General features: G+C 38.8%; 1 pseudogene across 1 annotated transcript; it reads right to left on the bottom strand.

The window, feature by feature from the left end:
• Positions 1-19,518: 19,518 nt before the first annotated feature.
• On the bottom strand, positions 19,519-20,048 carry LOC308515527 (tumor necrosis factor alpha-induced protein 8-like protein 2; annotated as a pseudogene). Its single transcript has one exon. The product of its transcript is annotated as a tumor necrosis factor alpha-induced protein 8-like protein 2 (transcript).
• Between the last annotated feature and the right edge of the window lie 1,088 nt (positions 20,049-21,136).

The following is a 21,136-nucleotide window of genomic DNA, read 5'->3' as shown; positions in this document are numbered from 1 at the left end:
AGTATTGATTACAAAATACTAAAAATGCTGTGCAATCAAGATATATATGAACTGACATGGGATAGGAGAGGAAGAGCAATTCATTCTGCCTGAAAGAGTCTCAAAAGGCCCATAACAGGTGCTCATGCATGAGTAGATACGGAAGAAGGTTGCTGACAGAGCATATTTGAAGGTCCAGAGGTGTGAGAGCTCACAGGATGTCGGGAACTGTACACAGTTAAATGTGTATAATTGGCAGGAAATGAAGCTGGGAAAAGGTCGATATCAGATGGTCTGTAGATACATTAATTCACAAGTGAAATAAAATATTCTGGCTCGTCAATAGCCACTTGACAAAGGTGGTTTGTTGTAGGCTTTTAAAAATAGCTTTTAATGTCATGTGTGACACATAGTTTACTACAAGGAAGGAAAAGAAAAAGATCTCAAGTTAAGGAAGACTTCCACAAAAAGTATTAATCTTCTTTGTTCTTCTTAATGCAGAGGTTCGGCAAGGAAATAGATCCATTAAGAATCAGAGGATTCATCCATAAAATATAATGAAATCTTATCTTTTTTTACAGCATGAATGGACCTAGAGGTTATCATACTAAGTGAAATAAGTCAGATAGAGAAAGACAAATACCATCTGATTTCATTTGTATGTGGAATCTAATGAACAAAATAAACAAACAAAATAGAAACAGACCCATAGATACAGAGAATAGACTGACAGCTGTCAGAGGGGAGGGGTTGGAAAACTGGGTGAAAAACGTGAAGGGATTAAGCAGTACAAATTGGTAGTTACAGAATAGTCAGGGAGATGTGGATATGGTTAATGTCATGATGAATATGTGTAGGGGCAGGTGGTTACTTGAACCAGTGAGGGGATCACTCGATTAAGTGTGTGATTTTCTGGTCACTTTGCCATGCATCTGAAACTTGTATAGAATGGTATTACATGTGAATTATAATTGAAAAATAAAAAAATAAAAACGATCCAGACGACTAAATTGAAGTCCCCACTTCACCACTTACCAACTGTGAGCTCAATGTCTTCATCTGTACACACATTAAAAATAGTTCAGCTTCATAGAATTAATGTGGGGATCATTTGGGATAATTCATGTAAAGCTATTAGTATATTGCCTGACATTTTAGTGGGCACTCAATAATTATTACCTATTATCATCGTCAGTAAGTGCTAATAAATAACAATTTCAACTTGAACACACTCTTAATGATACTAAAAACATTAAAATGGAAGCACTTCTCTAGGGAAATGAAGTTCTGCAGTTTGCATCCAAAAGAATGTCCCACACTCACATTTGTCTCATTAGTCTTTCTGCTCCCTAAAGCCACATGTCTGACTGGAAGTGTCACAGCTATGGAATCTATCAGCTCATCTTCAATACATGCTCTGTCCCACCAGTTGCTTCCACGATACTACTGACTGATGGCTGGAAGTGTTTGACTGTGGTTTTGAATAAATACCTTAAAGATTCAGAACATAGCCCTAACTGGTTTGCCTCAGTGGATGGAACGTCAGCCTGAGGACTGAAGGGTCCCAGGTTCGATTCTGGGGAAGGGCATGTCCCTTGGTTGCGGGCACATCCCCAGTAAGAGGTGTGCAGGAGGCAGCTGATCGATGTTTCTCTCTCATTGATGTTTCTAACTATTTTTCTCTCTCCCTTCCTCTCTGTAAAAAATCAATAAAATATATTTTTTTTTTAAAGATTCAGAACATAAGTTTGTCCAGGGAAATACAAGGATCTAAAAGACATTGGACTCAATTATGTCTTTAAAGGAGTATTTCACCCATGCTTTCTGCTGAGAACGCTCATAAAGAGGTGACATTTACAAAACGGAAGAAACTAATAAAACAAGCACTGGTTTAAAAAAGTCATAAACATCCTGGCGGTAGGATACTAATTGGCTATCATAAAAGCCACCAAAAAGGATGTCAAAGACATAATATTAATGCTTCTAAATTGCAGCCCAAATGGGCTTAAACTGAACAAACTTTAGATTGGTAGAACTATAGAGAGACAATAAAACAAGCTAGGTTAGAGGAACTTGTAGCTAATATTTTATTGTGTTTTGTTGTTGTTGTTGTTAATCCTCAACCGAGGATATTTTTTCATTGATTTTTAGGGAGAGTGGAAGAGAGAGGGAAAGACAAAGAAACATCAGTGTGAGAGAAACACATCGATTGTTCGCCTCTTGCATGAGCCCTGACCAGGGCCTGGGCCGGGGAGACGTCTGCAACCAAAGTACAAACTGGAATGGAACCCGGGACCTTTTGGTCTGCAGGCCGACGTTCTATCCACTGAGCCAAACCAGCTAGGGCTGTATCTAATATTTTAGACTTTATGACTCACTGTACTTCTTTTTTAATACCTATCTTCTGACTTTTCTCTCATACTCAGTCATATACACCCAAGAAATTTCCCTCTCCATAAAGCTCATGTTTCAACAGATTTTTATTAAGGAACCTTCAGGGAAAAGAGAGACTCCCTATGCTTTGTAGCAGAGCTATAAAATTTATTAATACTTTCATGATCCTAAATATTCATAATCCTTATCAGAGAAAAATGCATTCCTTAAGAGATAGATTATAATAACATCAAAAATGGCTCTAATGTTTCTTTGAGATCTGAACACATTGTACAGACTCAAAGAAATATTGACCATGGATCAAAGAACTCAAAGTTTTTGGTGATTTGGGTGTTCTTCTGGAGAAAAACATAATTATAAGATGCTACAAAACCATGAGCCATTTTCATATTTTCTCAACATCTACACAGCTTTGAACTCTGATTAAGGATCCAGGAGACGCTTCCCTCTTCAGTGTAACACCTAGCTCTTTCCATCTTATGAAAGAACACACAATAGAAAATGTCTCTGCTCTATGATCCTTAAAAACTGTAACATAATCAAGAGCTTATTTATTGGATTGGTTTAAAAGGAATTTGGTAGAAGATGTTTATATTTTGAAAGGTAGAGATTTTAGACTCTTCATTCCTTAGTGATGGCAACTCTAAGTTTTACCTGGGTACCTGGTAGCATAGTTAAAAGATTCGATCTCCTGGCCTCCTTTGGTAAATTGTGGTCATGTAGCTCAGTTCAATAGGATGTCAGCAGAAGTGATGTGGTCAAAGTCCAGTTTATGGCCTTAAAAGAAAGACTGACTTTGACTTCTCTTTCCCACCAGCTATCACGGACATAATGGAAGTGGCTGGAACAGCTATGTCATATTGCAAGATAAAAGCTGCATGTAGAGAATTTCTGAGCAAGAAGATAGTAAAAGCCTGAGTCCTGGACACCACATAGCTACCATATCAGCCCTGCAATATTTATGTTCGATCTGAAATTTGAGAGAAAAGAACCCATCCATTTTATCTTCTTTTTGTTTTTATTTTCAAAATTTATAGTTTCATTGAGGTATCAGCAGCACAAAACAAACTGTACAAATTGATGCATACAATTTGATAACTTTTGACATAATCTATATATACATGCATACATATATATAGATATATGTATTTACACATACATATATACACATCATACTTCCATATGATCAGGAAGTAGAACAGATACTTCCGTACAAAAGTTTCCTGTGTCCCTTTGTAACATTTCCCTCCATAATCACCACCTTCCCCAGTCAACCAGAGAGCTTTGCTTTCTGTCATTATAGATTGCATTTTATAGAATTTTATACAAAGGAGTATGCACTTTTTTTTTGTCTGGGTATTTCATGTACAGTGATTCTGAGACGTATCCATACTTTTGTGTATATCAATAGTTTGTTGCCTTTTATTACTCAGTAGTATTCCATTGTATGAATATGCCACAATTTGCGTCTTTATTAGGGGCTTTGGAGTTATTTCCAGTCTTTGGCTGTTACAAATAAAGCTGCTAAGAATATTTGTGTACCAGTTGTCGGGTCAAGACAAGTTTTAATTTCTCTTGGGTAAATAACGAGAATTAGAATGGCTGGTGATCTGGTAAGTGTATTTTGCCTTTACCTTTTACTGGCAAACTGTTTTCCAAAGCTGTGTTTCTATTTTATATTTCCATCAGCAGTGAAGAAAGTTCCAGCTGTTCTATATCCTCAGCAACATGTGGTACAACTAGTCTTTGTTTTTAGTCATTCTAGGGGTGTTTAGTTACTTTCATTTCCCTAATGACTAATGGAGTTGTGTATCTTTTCAGGTGCTTATTTCTCATTCATATAACTTCTTAGTGGTTATTAAATCTTTTGTCCATTGTTTATTAGAATATCAGTCTTTTTATTATTGAGTTATAAAATATTTTGTATGTTATAGACACAAATCCTTTGTCAGGTATATGTTTACACACCTTTGCTCCCATGCTGTATCCACCTTTTCATTTAACAGTGTCTTTGGAAAAGAAACATTTTAATTTTGATGAGGTTCAACTAATGGATTAAAAAATTTTAATAGCATGTATGTCTTATGTCCTTCTTAAAACACTTCGGCCAAACACAAGGTGTCCATTTGTTCCACTTGGACCTTCCTTATGCTGTATTTCCCCTAGAGTTTTATGCTTTTAACTCTTAAATATTTGTCTGTGACCCATTTTCACTTACTTTTTGCATGTGGTATGAGCTATGAGTAGAGAGTTTTTGTTTATTTTGGTTTTATTTTATATTTTTGCATATGTCTATTTCATTGTTACAACATCATCGTTAGAAAGTTATTCTTTCACCACTGAATTGCTTTAGCACCTTTGTTGAAAATCAGTTGACTATTATGGGACTATTTCTGAATTTCTATTCTGTTCTATTGATCCAAATGTTTATCATCATTTCAATATACTGTCTTGATATCTTTAGCTTTATAATACATTTTGAAATCAAATCATATAAATCTTCCAGTTTCACTCATTTTTCAAAGTCATTTTGACAATTCTAGGTTCTTGGCATTTTCTTATAAATTTTATTAACAGCCCTAGTCGGTTTGGCTCAGTGGATAGAGCGTCGGTCTGTGAACTGAAAGGTCCCAGGTTCGATTCCGGTCAAGGGCACATGCCCGGGTTGTGGGCTTGATCTCCAGTGGGGGACTTGCAGGAGGCAGCCAATCCATGATTCTCTCTCATCATGGATATTTCTATCTCACTCTTCCTTCCTCTCTGAAATCATTAAAAATAATTTTTTAAAAATTTATTAACAGCTTATTATTTTATAAAAAATATCTGCTGGGATTTTTTAAAAAAATATATATTTTATTTATCTTTTACAGAGAGGAAGGGAGAGAAATAGAGAGTTAGAAACATCCATCAGCGGCTTCCTGCACACCTCCTACTGGGGATGTGCCTGCAACCAAGGTACATGCCCTTGATCGGAATCGAACCCGGGGCCTTTCATTCCGCAGGCTGATGCTCTATCCACTGAGCCAAACCGGTTAGGGCTCTGCGGGGATTTTTATTGCAATTACCTTGAACTTATAGATAAATTTGGAGAGGATTGATGTCTTAACACTACTCAGTCATCCATTCTGTGAACGGGGTATATCTTCATTTATTTAGTTTTTGTTTAATTTCTCTCAGCAGTGTTTTTGAAATTTTCAGTGTACTCATTTTGTGCAACTTGGATTAAATTTATTACTACTTCGCATTTTTTATGATATTATAAGTGGCATTGCTTTTTAATTTCCATTTGTTCATTCCTATGCAAAAATGTAATTGATTTTTAAAATTTAATCTTGTATCCTACAGCTTTGCTGAAATGACTAGTTAGTTCCAATAGCTTTTTTAAAAAATGTCTTAAGATTTTATACATACATGGTGCATCATCTGTGAATAAAGTAAATTGTATTTCTTATTGCCTTAATTCCCCAGCCGTGATCTCAGTACGTGTGAAATACAGAACAGACACCTTTGACTCATTCTTGATATTAGGTGAAAATTTTTCAATTTTTAACCACTAAGTACGATCTTAAACTACCAAATTTCATTGATGCTATTTATCAGATTAAGGAAGTTCTTTTTAACTTCTAGGTCACAGAAAGATTTATCAGGGATGAATGTTGGTTGTTTTCCGGTGGTGTTTTTTTTTCCTGCATGTATTGACATAATTGTATGTGTGTTTTTTTTCTTAGACTGTTAATATGATGAATTACATCAATTAATTTCTGAAAATGTTTACCCACATTGTTTTTCTAGGACAACTCCACTTTGTCATGATGTATTATGCTTTTTAGAGTTGACTGACACTTTTAAAAGAATTTTTGTATCAGTGTTAATGAAAGATACTACTCTGTAATTTAAATTCTTATGTCTTTTTCTGAGTTCTGTATCACAGTTACATCAGCTTCATAGAATGAGTTGGGAAGCATTCTATGGCCTTCATATTTTGTTTAATCAACTTCAATATTAATCAACTGCCTAGTCTTTAAGTCCCAGTTACTGTCCAAATTTCTGAATTTTTCCCCCCAGCAATGAAAATATTTGGACAGAGAAAGATATCCCTAAACGTAGTTTCTGGGTCTCTGATGAATACCCCCATGCCTGCTAAAAAGAACATTCATTTCATATAGGCCCCAGCACACCTTATTTCCAAGTGTGGAGAAGGAAAAGGAGCTGTGAGGCTAGAAATTCCACATGACACGCTCACACCCAGCTTCCCTGTAATGCATATGTAATGAAAAGTTCTCATCGGCAAAATATTTTTTCTCTCTGGAACAAGGGCTTCTTTTGCCCATAAGGTTTAGTTCACTTTGAGGTAGCAGTAAAGTGTCTGGAGTTGAAAACTATCTACTGACTTCCTGTGTCTGTGAGCTTTGCGCGATGCGTTGCATCCTGTGTCGGTGGTCATGCAGAGCTGTGGTCAGCGGTGATTTCAAGACACACGAGCACATGTCTAAATAAGCTTGTCCAGGCTCGAAAGCTTGCTGTGTGTTTGGGCCGACCTTGATACCTCTACCACCTCAATGCCATTGGTGTCTTCCGTGAGCTCTGCTGCAGGGCTGCAGGTACCGACAATTGGTGACGATACCCTGGGAATCTGCCCTCTTCTTCCATATTGCTTAGCAGTGGTGACTTCCTGACAAGGATTTTGAAGGGAAGGATTGAACCACCCAAATAAATTAAGAAGAAAAAATATTTTCTAAATAAATACAAATTCAGAAAACAAAACAAAATAAATTCAGCTAGCTCCTCACCCCTACCTACCAATAGGATTGTGTACTACTGTGTTGACATTCTAAAGTCACCACTGTTGTGACGGTGTGGGACCGTGGCAAAGAAAATAGTGTATGGAGGAAACACAGTGCCTACATCATGTGGTCACTTCAAAAATTAAGTAGATCAGTTATGTATAAATGTAGTTATTGGTACATATTAAGTATTATGTAAATACTAGAGGCCTGATGCACGAAATTCATGCAAGGGCCTAGGCCCTGGCCCCCGCCCGCTGCCACTACCGTGTCCAGGGGCCTCTGCCACAGCCCCTGCCTGCTGCGGCTTTGTCCAGAAAGAAGAACGTCAGGAAGGACATCCGGTCTAATTAGCATATTACCCTTTTATTATTATAGATTATCCATTATTATTGTTATAAAACATTCATCATTATTACAATTCTTATTGTCAACATCATAGTTATTTCTAGTTAAAATGTTTCTATGGTAACCATTAGCCCAGTAAAATAACCCAAACTTCAAAGTCCTTCATAATCTGGCTCCAATTATATAGGATTATCTATGGTGAATTGTCCTTATTAGCTAAAGTTGGAAAGAAGACAAATATCCATCAATGAGAAAGTGCATAAAGAACTTTTGATGTATTTGCAAAGTGGAATATTCTTCATCAGTAAAAATTAATGAGCTACAGTTTCATGCAACACTATAAATGAATCTTTAAAATGTAATTCTGAGTAAAAAGCAAGTTATAAAGACCAATCACAGTCTGATACCACTTTTTAAAAGCTCAAGAATAAACAAACTAATATATTATTTCCAAATAAATATATATGCCAGAAACCAATGAAAATGTAAGGAATTATAAAAAATAAAATTTAACTTGGGTGGGCTGAGTTAGTGGAAGCAGGGGGAGGGGAGAGGTGAAAGTGAAGGCACATGAGAGTTCTGGACATATTCTAGGGTGCAAGTCAGTATTGAGTTCACAGCACTTATTTTATTATTATACTTTACCACTTGTATGTATATCACATTCTTTAGTAAAGATCAAATATGCTTAATAAAACCAGAGTAAATATATTTAGAAGTGCCAACATTTTCTTCCTAAACCTTAACATAATCCCTGAGTGCTGCTAAATGAGGCAATGGAGTGGCTGATATTTCTCTAGTAGGGGAATGCTCTTATTCCTGTTTTAAAAAGAATATATTTTAATGAACATTGTAGAAGATAGAAAATCCATGTGAGAGACCCAACACAGTGACTTTGGGAACAAATTGTATGGAGTGAGTTTGAGAACTATTTAAGAGGTAGAACTAACAGGAATTGGTGGTATGTAAAGAAGATGGCAAATATTTAAAAAACCATTAGTTTTTAGATGAAACAACTAATGCCATTAACCAAGTTAGAGAATACAGTAAAAGAAGCACCATTAGGGAGTATAAGAGAGGACAGTGTTCTGTATCTGAGAGCCTGAAGCATCTAAATAACATGAAAATGAAGTTGTCGGGCAACAGTTAGAAATACTTTCTGGAACTCAGGCGCATGGTGGACTCTGGAAATAAAGGATGCAGATGTCACCAACACACTAGTAACCAAAACCACAAAAGTAGATAAGATCATTTTTAAAAAGAGCATTTCAAATTAACAAAACAAAACAGGAAGCTATTCAGGGTTCCCAGAAGTAGTCCCCATGAAGGAGGTAGAAGAGACACCCTCAGGGATGTAGAAGAGAGCCAGAAAAGAATGGGAAAGCCAAGTGATGTCAAGTGGCCCCGATAAATCAAGTGAAATAGGGATTATAACCGAAACAGAGAGGCTTTGCGAAACTCAAACCTGTAAGTCAGATGGCTTAGCACCTTTGTGGGTACCCTGTCCACAATCTTCTGGTTTTCAAATTGTGTGCCAGGAATGCTAGAGCTACTTGGAATGATTAGAGGTATATTACTCTTCATTCCACAAATATGAAATAACTTTTCGCTATCAGATACTATCTAAGGTTATGCTCCTTTAGTGCTTAAGGACTAGTTTATAGTTGCAAAAATTAGTTATGAAATACTATCTGTCAATGAAGGGACCACTTCATTATCATTATTTATATATAAATTAATAGGATTAGCACTGGGCCAGAGACTACTGATAATAGAATGATAGTGACTCTCTTTGCCATAAGGAACTGACAACATTTAACCCCCCAAATCTCTCAGGAATTAATTATTAGTCTAGTTTATGGAATAAAAATGACTTCCCAGGGGAAGTGACATTCAAGTTGAGACCAGTCTTTAAGTGCTATCATTTTCATAAGAAATTTAATTTGTAAAAAAAACGAAGAAGAAGAAGAAGAAGCATTCTGCTATAAAATGGTTAAAAACCACTACAGGATATGGAAATTCCAGATTAGAGATCATGTTGGCTATTAGAAAAGCATCTGACTTTGATTACTAACGTAGGAGGATATATTTTAAAAGTTGTGGAAGGATACTTGCTGTTCTTAGAAAGGAAGGACTTGGAACTAAAGAAACACGATAGTATTTTTCTTTACATGCTTCTAGATTGTTTGGCTTACACCGACTGGATGCACTAATATCACTTATAAGTCAAAAACAACTACTCAGTAGAAAAATTTAGAAATTCACATTGTTTCACTGCCCTGGTATTTTATGCCAAGAATTCACAGATACAGTATTTTTTAACACACATAGTGAAAATCAAAGAGTTAGGGAGCCCAGGTCTAAAATTAGATTTAAGCAAAATTTCTGCTAGTTGCTTTGAGAAAGCCCAGATCACAAATTTTGCAGTCTCTCATTCCCCGGGAGTCCTGCCAAGGAGAGCTTTGTAAATTGGCCTTTTATATAATTTTCTGTTCAGATGTAGAAAACATATGACCCTTTGGCATTTTTAATGACTAAACCAAAGTTATGAAATAAAGTAGCAATAAAGACTAATAGATGCAGCTGTGCTTTGATTTTGCACTTTTCACATGAAATCCACTCTCAGGGTCATTTTCTCCATATACCTTCAAACTGTAAAAGCTGTCACATCTCAATATAGGTTTATTTAAAAGTTTGAAAGAAACTGGCAAGGTTTTTTAAAAAGTCAAAGTAGTGGTTCTGAAAGCATTTTTTTCCCTCTTTTTTTTTAGTGCAATCAACATGCTTAACTGAATGAGGCTAGGTACAAGTTTCTGATAAAATATGATTTAATCTTTGGGCTACCTTTTGCAAGTTGATTTTATAGTTGAAGCACATTATTGTAAAACATCAGATGTGTAGATGAGAAGACTAGGAAAATAAAGTAATCAGCAACAAAATGGGTAATAACAGAAAAACCTAGTAAAATATTGACCAAATAATTAACTTTGTTTTTGGCTACCCTGGTTAATCAAACACTTTGTGACACACATCACTCTGTACAAAATGACATTGCTTTCACCCTAAACCAGGTTTCTCTGAGCAATGTTTATATCAGAGTGGTGGACTGGGAAATGAGTAGAACAATAATATGTATTTTCCCAAATTCCCAGAAGTTCACAAGGAAGGGCTCTTCAACTACTCCTTCAATTACTGGCAACTCTATGGAGAGATACATCATACTTTCAACTTGTTCTTTTATGTCCAATGCTTTATTTGATTTCAAAAATATCCAGTAGAAAGGGAAGGATAAAAAATATTTGCAATAATACTTTTACCAGTGGGGAATGTTAGTGAATTAAATAAATAAATAAATAAAATATGGGCAAATATTCTAATGTTCCAAGAACAAAGAAAATTAACTATTTTAGCCTTAGCCAGTTTGACTCAGTGGATAGAGCATTGGCCCTTGGACTGAAGAGTTCCAGGTTTGATCCCTGTCAAAGGCATGTACCATAGTTGCAGGCTTGATCTCCTGCCCTGGTTGGGGTGCATGTGAAGGCAACCAATCAATGTGTCTCTTTCACATCAATGTTTTGCTCTCTCTGTCTCTCCTTCTCCCTTCCACTTCCTCTAAAAATCAATGGGAAAATATTCTCGGGTAAGGATTGACAAAAAAAACAAACAAAACAAAATAACAACAACAACAACAAAAGAAAATGAACTATTCTAAACAACTCAAGATGGAGGAAACCATTCCTGAACTATTACTCAAAAAATGTAAATTTCTCTTATTAGGTTAAAAAATGCTTTCACCTATAAAGCCCTATTTTATGTCTCTTGATTTTCAGACCTAAATTATAGCATATATATCCAAGATGAAGCTAATAGTTCTGAACTAAGTAAAAGGTTATGTTACCAATATATTTCAAGCGCTATCAATAGATATTGGCCTCATGGCTCCTGAAATTGAGGGTACATATTTGCATGATAGCTAGCTGGGAGTGGGAATGAGGGGTGGCTGAAGCTGGGCATAGATGAACCAGACTACACTATGATGACCCAGATTCACTCATGGTAGGCTCAGCCACTTGGCTAACCTCAGCCACCTCAATGACTTCCTGTTGCTTAGTAAAAACCTTTTATGATCTTGTCCTTTTCTGCGTTTTAGCTTCTTCTCCTGTATGTCTAAATCATAATTCACATGTTTGTTCCCACTCCAAGCTCTCACTTCCCATCTCCTTATACTATACTTCATACATTCTCTTTGCAATTTCCTAAGGAAATTTAGTTTCCTTTTTTCTCCCGAATTGCTCCTATGTCTCTGATCTGTAAGGCAGCCTGCAGAAATCCTCCTTTTCTTCAGTGAGACTTAGTTCAAATGTCTTCTCTAGGAAGATTTTCCAGATCCTCCTTCTATACACATTTACATAGACACAAACATATACGTACATATGATTGTAGACCTAAGGTAGAGTCAGGGATTCCCTCAGTTATATTATATTATAAACATATATCAAATAACAAATTAATTATATTTTAATATTATCCTATATAATAAAGAGGTAATATGCAAATTAACCCTCACGCTCTCACAAGATGGCTGCCTACAACCAGGCCTGCAGTGGGGTTAGTGAGGGACAACCAAACGACTGAACAGCAGGCTGTGTAGGGCGACCAAACTGGTGGGGGGCCATGAGGGGCGACCAGGCTGGTGGGGGGAGAAGTGGGGACAACCAAGCTGGCAGGGAGGGGCAGTAAGAGGCGACCAGGCTGGTGAGGGTGGCAGTTAGGGGTGACCAGGCCTGCAAGGAGGGGGAGTTGGGGGCAACCTGGCCGGCATGGGGGGCAGTTAGGGGTGATCAGGCTGGCATGCAGAAGCAGTGAGGGGCAATCAGGCTGAGGGGGGCAATAGTTAGGGTGACCAGGGAGGCAGGCAGGTGAGCGCTAAGGAGCCAGCAGTCCAGGATTGTGAGAGGGATGTCCGACTACCGGTTTAGTCCCGATCCCCGGGCCTAAACTGGCAGTCGGACATTCCCCAAGGGGTCCTGGATTGGAGAGGGTGCAGGTTGGGCTGAAGGGACCCTCTTCCCCCCGTGCACGAATTTCATGCACTGGGCCTCTAGTAAATCTATAATATTGTAATTATTTGCTTACATGTCTGTCTCTTCCATGACTAGAGCATGAGCTCCTAAAGGGCAGAGCTGTATCTTCTATGTGTCTCAGAAACTTACCATATAGTAATGATTCGACAAATGATTGAGGGCTGAGTGAATGAACTTATTCTCATCTTTCAAGATCCATATCAGTTTCCCTTGCCTAATTTAAGCCTTGCAGATTTATCTAAGGAATAAATTGGGGTTGGTTTTTTCTTTTTTTTTGAGTTTTCATAACATTTTATTTATCTCTTGCTCATAATTAAGAAGGTAGGGAAGCACTAACTTTATTGTTTGCTGCCATATCCCTTTAGATAGTCACAACACTGCAAGCAGTTGGAAATAGGTGAGACAGTCTCTTTTATGGCAGCTGACTGAGAAGTTGAAGTATGCTTTAAGCACTGACATCATAGCCATATAGAAGAATGGGATGGCTCTAGTTACTGTGAATAAAAAAACTTCAAAGACCTCATTGTTCTCACAATGCTAATGTAGCCTCCATTATTGAAAACTTTTATATGCCATCCTTATGCTAATCTCTTCATATATTCTGATTTAATTAACTTGACAATTCTGTAGACAGACCAAGCATCATTACCTTCTTCTTTTTTTTTTTTAATATATATTTTATTGATTTTTTACAGAGAGGAAGGGAGAGAGAGATAGAGAGTTAGAAACATCGATGAGAGAGAAACATCGATCAGCTGCCTCCTGCACATCTCCCACTGGGGATGTGCCCGCAACCCAGGCACATGCCCTTGACCGGAATCGAACCTGGGACCTTTCAGTCCGCAGGCCGACGCTCTATCCACTGAGCCAAACCGGTTTCGGCGCATCATTACCTTCTTTACACAGGGGAGAAAACTGAGGCTCAGAAAAGTGCATCAATTTACCCAACATTATGTAGCTGCTAGTGGCCCAGTGCACAAATTAGTGCACATTGAAAGAAAATTAATTAGAGGAAATATTTTAATATCGCTATTTGCCCTTTCTCTATAATAGAAGTGTCAACCAAATTCATGATCCACAATGACAGATGGAAACATATGCATGCGATTGGCGCCAGTGAGAGCTTTATATGTGTCATGCATGGGCGAGTCAACTTAGCTTTTTATGTATAGAGAACAAACTTGCTAAAATAGACCTGCTTTCTGATTTAGCTAAACTTTTTCCAGCCCAGTGAAGCACCCCAACTTCTCTTCCAGGTAATTGTCAGCAACACAGCAGTAAATATCAATACAAAGCAGATTATTGTCATAGATCACGCAGGGAGAACCAAGGGTAAAATATTTAACTGCAACAGTGTTTGACTATATTCTGAGCAGTGAGAAAACCTGAAGTCATTTTCAAGGTCCACCATTTCTTACTTCTTTTCAGTCAGGTTAAGTTTCTAAGCTTTTTAAATCTCCGTTTTCTGGCTAATGAAAAAAAAAATAGGGGAAGCTGAGTATTGCCTTGTGGGTGCCAGGTTCTTGGTGCTGTTTATTGTTAAATGGCCTGTTGCTAGGGAGAGGAAGCTTGGCATTGCTGCGTGACATCATTACCTGGTGCCCACAGCCACCATTTCTGGGCTGGGCTGGGCTGTGAGCCGCGTTTTGCACCATGAAGTCTTGGCAGTGTCAGCTGTGATTTGTTGGGCTGTCTCTCCTGAGTGGTGGCGTGGCCTGTGTCCCACTTGGGGGAAGCCAAGTGTTGCTTTGTGGGCACCAGGTCCAAGGTGCCGTTTCTCTGTAAATGGCCAGTGCATGTCACTGCAGCTCCTGCATTGAATGTCTTCCCCCTGGTGGTCAGTCAGCGTCATAGCAACCGGTTGGATGGCCAGACACTTAGGTTATTAGCCTTTTAGATAGATAGATAGATAGATAGATAGATAGATAGATAGATAGATAGATACTGCCTTTATCACAGGATGTATTTCATTTCTGATCTGGTTGGAAAAGTCTTTTTTGACTTTCTCTCAGGGCCATATTGTGTTTAGTAAGTGACCCATACATTTCTCTATGACTTAAGAACAGAATTTTATTACCCTAGTTTATCAGAAGGACAGATAAGTCTTAGAAAACTTAATTCTTCATTACCAGGAAAGGGGGATACATTGACCTCACATTGAACTATCCACAAGGCAAAATGACCTCAACCAACAACTTCACCCAATACATTTACCAAATGTATAGACCAACAAAATAGGCCTTTTCAGTTCTATTTCTTTTTTTTCTTTCATAGTCATGTGTCTCTAAGCATACACATGAGTAATATACTTCACTGTGAAGATGTTGCACCATAAATAAAACTCATATCTCCCAAAGTGACTGGCTTCACTTCAAGAATTCAGCTACTTATACCAAGGAAAGTTATTTGGGAAAAGCTGAGCTTGTTTTTAATCTTCTATATCCTCTGACTCCATAGTTCACATTAACTTTATTTGTGCTTAAGAAAGTCGGTAATATTTACCAATCCTTGCATTTGTATTTGCGTTATCTACTAACATGGCAGTTATGATAACTAAGATAGAAACGGCATAGTGATGACATTTCCAAAGAAAATGTCCTCTGAGTACTATATTGTAAAGCAATACATTTTATTTTTATTTTACCGATTGTTAAACTTTATTTTTATTAACTGGAATGTATTAATATACAAGGGCTTGGTTCTGAATAAATTAGGGTTCCTTATCATATTAACAGTGGGAGATTTGAGAATCCTTTGAAGTTATTTTGTGTGTATGTTTATATTTAAACTAGAGGCCCAGCACACGAAATGCATGCACTGGAGGGGGGAGGGGCCCTCAGCCTGGCCTGTGCCCTCTCGCAATCAGGGATCCCTCAGGAGATGTCAGACTGACTGCTTAGGCTTGCTCCCCGCCTAAGCCATCAGTCGAACATCCTTAGTGCTGCTGCAGAGGTCAGAGAGGCTCCTGCCACTGCTGCTGCGCTTGCCCGCTGTGAGCTGGCTTCTGGCTGAGCGGCACTCCCCAGTTGTTCCCCTGTTTGGTCGATTTGCATATTACCCTTTTATTATATAGGACATTTGTAAGAATAGAGCCCATAATTGCCATCAATATTCCCAAAGAGGTCAATGAGTATCTGTGCTGCCCACCAAAAAACAGTGAAGGGCTATGAGTTTACAGTAATATTAAAGTGAACATAGTCTCTGGTGGTTACAAAATAGTCACGGGATGTAAAATACAGTGTATGAAATGTAGTCAACACTATTGTACTAACTATGTGCATGGGTCATTTGGGTACTGGAAATATCAGGGGAAATTCTTTGTAAAGTATATGATTGTCTCACCACTATGTTGTACACTTGAAACTAATACAAAATAGTAGTAAATATAAACTGTAATTGAAAAAACATATTGTAAAATTTTTTTTAAGAAAAAAGGTGAACATTGCCTCCCAAGTTAAAAGGTGTTATTTTTGTTACTATATTAAGTAGTGTTTCCTTCTTCTCTTAAACTAGGGTTCTTTTCTCCCAACGCTATTCCATTCATGGGCTTTTCCAAATGTTTTCACTACCTTTTTCTAACTCTACATATTTTTACATCTACCTATTTGTCATTTGCCATTAAGATATTAAATTCCTCATTTTGCACATTTTTGCTACATACTCCATGTTATATTTTCTATATTTACAAAACACACTTCCTTACTTCTATAAAAACTTTTAAGTAATATATATGAAAACTTGTATGCCATATGTACGAATAGCCAAAATAAAGAATAAAAGATATAAACAACCAGGTACAGAAAAAAGGAGGAAAATCTCCCAGGAACAAGGAGGAGATACACAGCTATTAGTTCTTAGGTTTTGGCAGCCAAGGAAAAACAGAAACATGAGTGATTACATAGCTCTCCATATCTGATAATAAAAAACAAACCTATTTTTCAGAACAGAAGAATTTTCTGGCACAAACTTCTATGAAGAATATTTCCCAGGCCTCCTGGACATTGCTGACACTCCTCTCAAGAAGTTTATTAGCCTCTCTTCTCTTCTACCATGGCCCTTTCTGTCACACTAGTAAACACTTGACTGGGTTGCAAATTATCAACAGTTTTCAGAACACTATTTCTTTCCCACAGGTTCATGGATACCACTAAGATCTTTCACTGATCAACTCGTGTTCCTGATCAAGTCTTCTTGGCCATCCTCCTTGATAGATGAAGAGATGCTTCACCTGGGAATGTGGCCTAGGAAAAATGAGTTTGGGAAATATTATTAGTGAGAGCATATATTTCACGTGTCTCTTTTGCTTATTACTCATCATGCACATCCTTTTTTTTCTAATTAGGAAGTAACAGTCATATCAACAGTGAGCTTTCTGGAGACTTCCTGAAATGTATACCTTCAAGGATGTTGATTAGGAAGAGATTTATTAAACCAGTTAGGGGCCAGTCAGTTGGGAACTGACATTCTGCTATGAAACATAAGAAAAATGACTTGCATCTCAACCTAATAAAAGACTATCATGTCTTTACCCAAAAGTAGATGGCCAGAAATTTACAATCTCTAATGCTCTTTCATGTTCCTGTTAAATTTCATTTACAAAAGTCATCTCTTGGCCACCCACTCCAAGACACTGAATATACCAGGCAAAATTTCTAAAGTGTTTCCCCTCCAATGATGCCCTGCCTTAATCCCCTGAGAATATAGAGATTCCCATGATTATGTTGCCATATGACACAGCAAATTATAAGACAGGGAGATTATCTATGTGGGCCTTATCTAATAACACCATTTAAAGCAAAGAACTTTAAAAAATGCTTAAAAATATATTCTTATTGATCTCAGAGAGGAAAGAGGAGGGAGAGAGAGAAACATCAATGATGAGAGAGAATCATTGATTGGCTGCCTCCTGCATGCCCCCTACTGGGGATCGATCCCTCAATCCAGGCATGAGCCTTTGACCAGAATCGAACCAGGGACCTTCAGTCCACAGGCTGACGCTCTATCCACTGAGCCAAACCGGCTAGGGCAAGAACTTTTTCTAACTGGTGGCAGAAGAAATCAGAGAGATGTGAAGTATGAAAAGGATTCAACAGGCTATAGTAGGTTTGAAGATGGAGGGGGTCATGTGAGAAGGAATGCAGGTGGTCTTAAGGTGCTGAAAGAGGCCCCAACTGAGAGCCAGCAAAGAAACAGGACCTCAGTCCCACAATAACAAGAAACTGAATTCTGCCAATAACAGATACAAACATGGGAAAGGACCTTGAACACAAGATGAGAACGTTGTCAACCAATTCTTGATTTCTGCCGTGTAAGACCCTGAGCAAAAATTCTAGCCACGTTATCCTAGACTTTCAACCTGCAGGAATGTGAGAAACCAAATGGGTGTTGCTTGAAGCTCCTGAATTTGTGATAATTACTTACACAGCAATAAAAACGAATGCATTGTGGCTTGTGTCTTTTTTCACTGAAGTCTAATCTCATGCCTATGCGCTCTGCTATGGAGGGTACATTTATGGAACTGAACAAAGAATAAAATAGAGGGATAAAGGGCTGCAATTATTAAGGGAAATATATGTGGTGCTTATAAGTTTGGAATTTATTCTAGGACAAGTGAGAAACTATTAAAACTTCCAGTCAACAATGTGCCGAGGTTATGTGTGCGCTTTGGAAATATCTCTCTGGCTGCACCGTGGAGAACTGGTGTGGAGGAGAGGTTACTTTGGCTGCACAGTGAATAGATTCTGGTGGGGGAATCTGGGGCAACAATAAAACATTAGAATAAGCTGTTGGATAGGGTAGCTTGGACTAATTTAGCTGCAATGAGGAAAGAGACAAATAGATTGATTCAAGGACATCAAAGAGGCAGAACTGGTATGTGGATATAATGACAGGAAGGTCTGTTTCAAACTGAGCCTTTCCCCTACCCTGTCCCCCTCATTCATCTCAACACTCCTTCCACCACTCTGTTCTACAGGAGCTATTTCCAGAGACGTGAGCCTGCTCTAAACGTGGAGGGGTCAAGGTTCTTATACAGCTGTGGGTCTAACCCAGTCTGTATGTCACACTTGGTTGGACTGGGGTGGTCACTAGATCCAAGTTTTACTAATAAGATTCTGTTTCATAAGTTTTGAATTGAGAGTAAGAGAAGCTAATCTTGGTCTCTTTTGATTGGTTGAAACTGAGGAAATATAAACTCCAGAATTGTGGGATAGTCATGTGTGTTGAGAAATGGAGTCATTGGACTGAAGAGCAAGGTATAGCCAATATATATATATATATATATATATATATATATATATATATATATATATATATATATAGAGAGAGAGAGAGAGAGAGAGAGAGAGAGAGAGAAAGAGAAGAAAGAAGAGAAAAAGGAGGAGAAGGGGAGGAGGAGGAGGTGGAGGAGGAGAGGGAGAAAGAAACAGAGAGGTAGCTGTGAGCCCAATTAATTTTCTTTCTTTTTTCTTTTATTTCCCCTGTGAGATGCCCCTGCCCTAGCCCCTCCTCCTGCACTCTGGAACAGTCTCTGGTGTCTGTCCTGGCTCTGCCCGGAACTGCAGGTCTAGGATGTCTCAAAGCGACCCCTTCCCCCCTCTGTCTTTAGTGTCCCCAGAGGGCTTCCTAGGAGAGAGGGCTTCCCTGTTTCCAACATCCCTTATGGAGGAAATAAGAGATCCAAGTTTCACTACATCTTTTCAGGGAGCTTTGTTTCCTGCCCTGGGGCTGGAGTGGAGGTGAGGCCTCATTGCTTTTTCTTCATCAGTCATTTGGGGGTGGGGGGTGTCGGAGTCAAAAGCAGTCTTGGGGAAGACTGAAGCCTGAGGACTGAAAAGCCTTAGTGCAGATGAGCAGGGTTAGAAAGCCCATTTCTTGTCTGCTGCGTTCTCGGCCAGCCGTTTAGTCAAGATCAAGGTGGAATGTGCTGTTCAGGGCTCTCGGAGCTGTCCCTCACCCAGCAACTTCCTGAGTCCATCACTGATCTCGCCAAGGTGCTGAGTGAAGTCAGGCCCATAGAGGGCTGTGAGAGGGCCTAGGCCAGAGAGGTGGTGGAACCCGCAGCGGCTGTGGCTGTGTGGCTTGGGCATGAGGTGGTGCTGTACCAGCACCAGCAGTATGTCCTGGCATCACTCAGCAGGCCAGCCAGCACCGCGGCCCGAAAGTGAAGTCCACCTCGCCAAAGCTGAGCGCAGTCAAGGCGGGTAGCCAGGGCCAGCTCACTGGGGCCAAGGCATCCACTCCTGGGCAGCTCGGCCACCTTGATGAGGTCCTTGATGACCTGCTGGGCCTGGGGCCGGCTTTTCGTGTACTCTCTGGACACACGGTAGAGCTCATCTAGCACCTCTAGCACCTTGCTGCTTGTCTCGTGCATGAAGAGATGAGCCACAGACCGACCTGCCATCTTACTCAGTAGCTTCTCTGCATGAAGTGCCAGACTGTTTGAGCTGGAGGACTCCATGGTTCCTACTCTGGGCTCAACCTCTGGTTCTTCATACAGTCACCAAGAAAGTGCATGGCCCCAGAGCCTCCTAGAAGTATGACACAGGTCAAAAGGAATAGATTCTTTGAGATGATAAGGAGGGGTTTCATATGCCCTGTTCTCAAATTGTCTGTTTCTTTGCTTGCTGCCCAGTTCCTTGAAATTTTGTAAAGTACAAATGGCTGGTGTGTGGGATCAATGGAGAAAGTTCTGAAGATTGAATGAACTTAAAGCTGGAGAAGCCAGAGGCAAGCCAGAGACCAGCAGACCTGAGTGTGTTCCTGGAGTCTCCAGGGAAGGGTGGTACATGAGGCAATGTTACCACCAGCATATGCTTCCAGTGCCGAAGGCCATTCATTTTCATTTCCCCATTTCAATTCCTGGTGAGGTCCTATTGCACTCCCTCCTCTTGGGTTGTATGAGATTCTTATAACAAATCACATGTGGGTATAGAAATGGATTCCTGTTATTTGTAACAAAAGGGGGCCTTGCTTGAATCATTTTGATAGTATTGTTGTCATCTTTAATTTTTGATCACTCAATTCATCCTCTCATGATTCTAGCAATAACACTTCAATCATTTTTTTTTTTTGGAGCCTCTTGCTTTTATTCTAGCCCATAAGGTTCATCGGGGCCCATCCCAAGCCATAGTAATTAGGTCAAGAAGGGAAATATGATCCAAACTCCATCAGCAATATTTGCTAGAACTATTGAGAGGTGTGAGAAGTTGAAGCATCTTGCCCCCCGCCCCCCCGCTACCCCCCTACACACACACTGAGATCACTTAACTAGTAAGGATGACAGCCTGGTGCAGCTACTGATCATTTTGCAAACAGAAACAGAAAACCCTCCTGAGAATTAAACCAGTACAGAAGGCAGAACAAAAGGCAGAAAAAGCAAACACACATTCTTCATACATCACTTGTTCACCAAGATCCATGTTTCTAAAGCTCTTTAATTAATTAATTCATCAATAAAAGTTCCTTTTTTTTAAAGCTAGTTTGAAGTGAGTTTTTTGTTATTTATAACCAGGATGTTCAGATAAGCATGGATATTATTTCTCTGTA

This window comes from Myotis nattereri (genome assembly GCF_964212035.1).
Source record: "Myotis nattereri genome assembly, chromosome: 3".
Classification (NCBI taxonomy): domain Eukaryota; kingdom Metazoa; phylum Chordata; class Mammalia; order Chiroptera; family Vespertilionidae; genus Myotis; species Myotis nattereri.
This window is presented reverse-complemented; position numbering and strand designations above follow the sequence as displayed.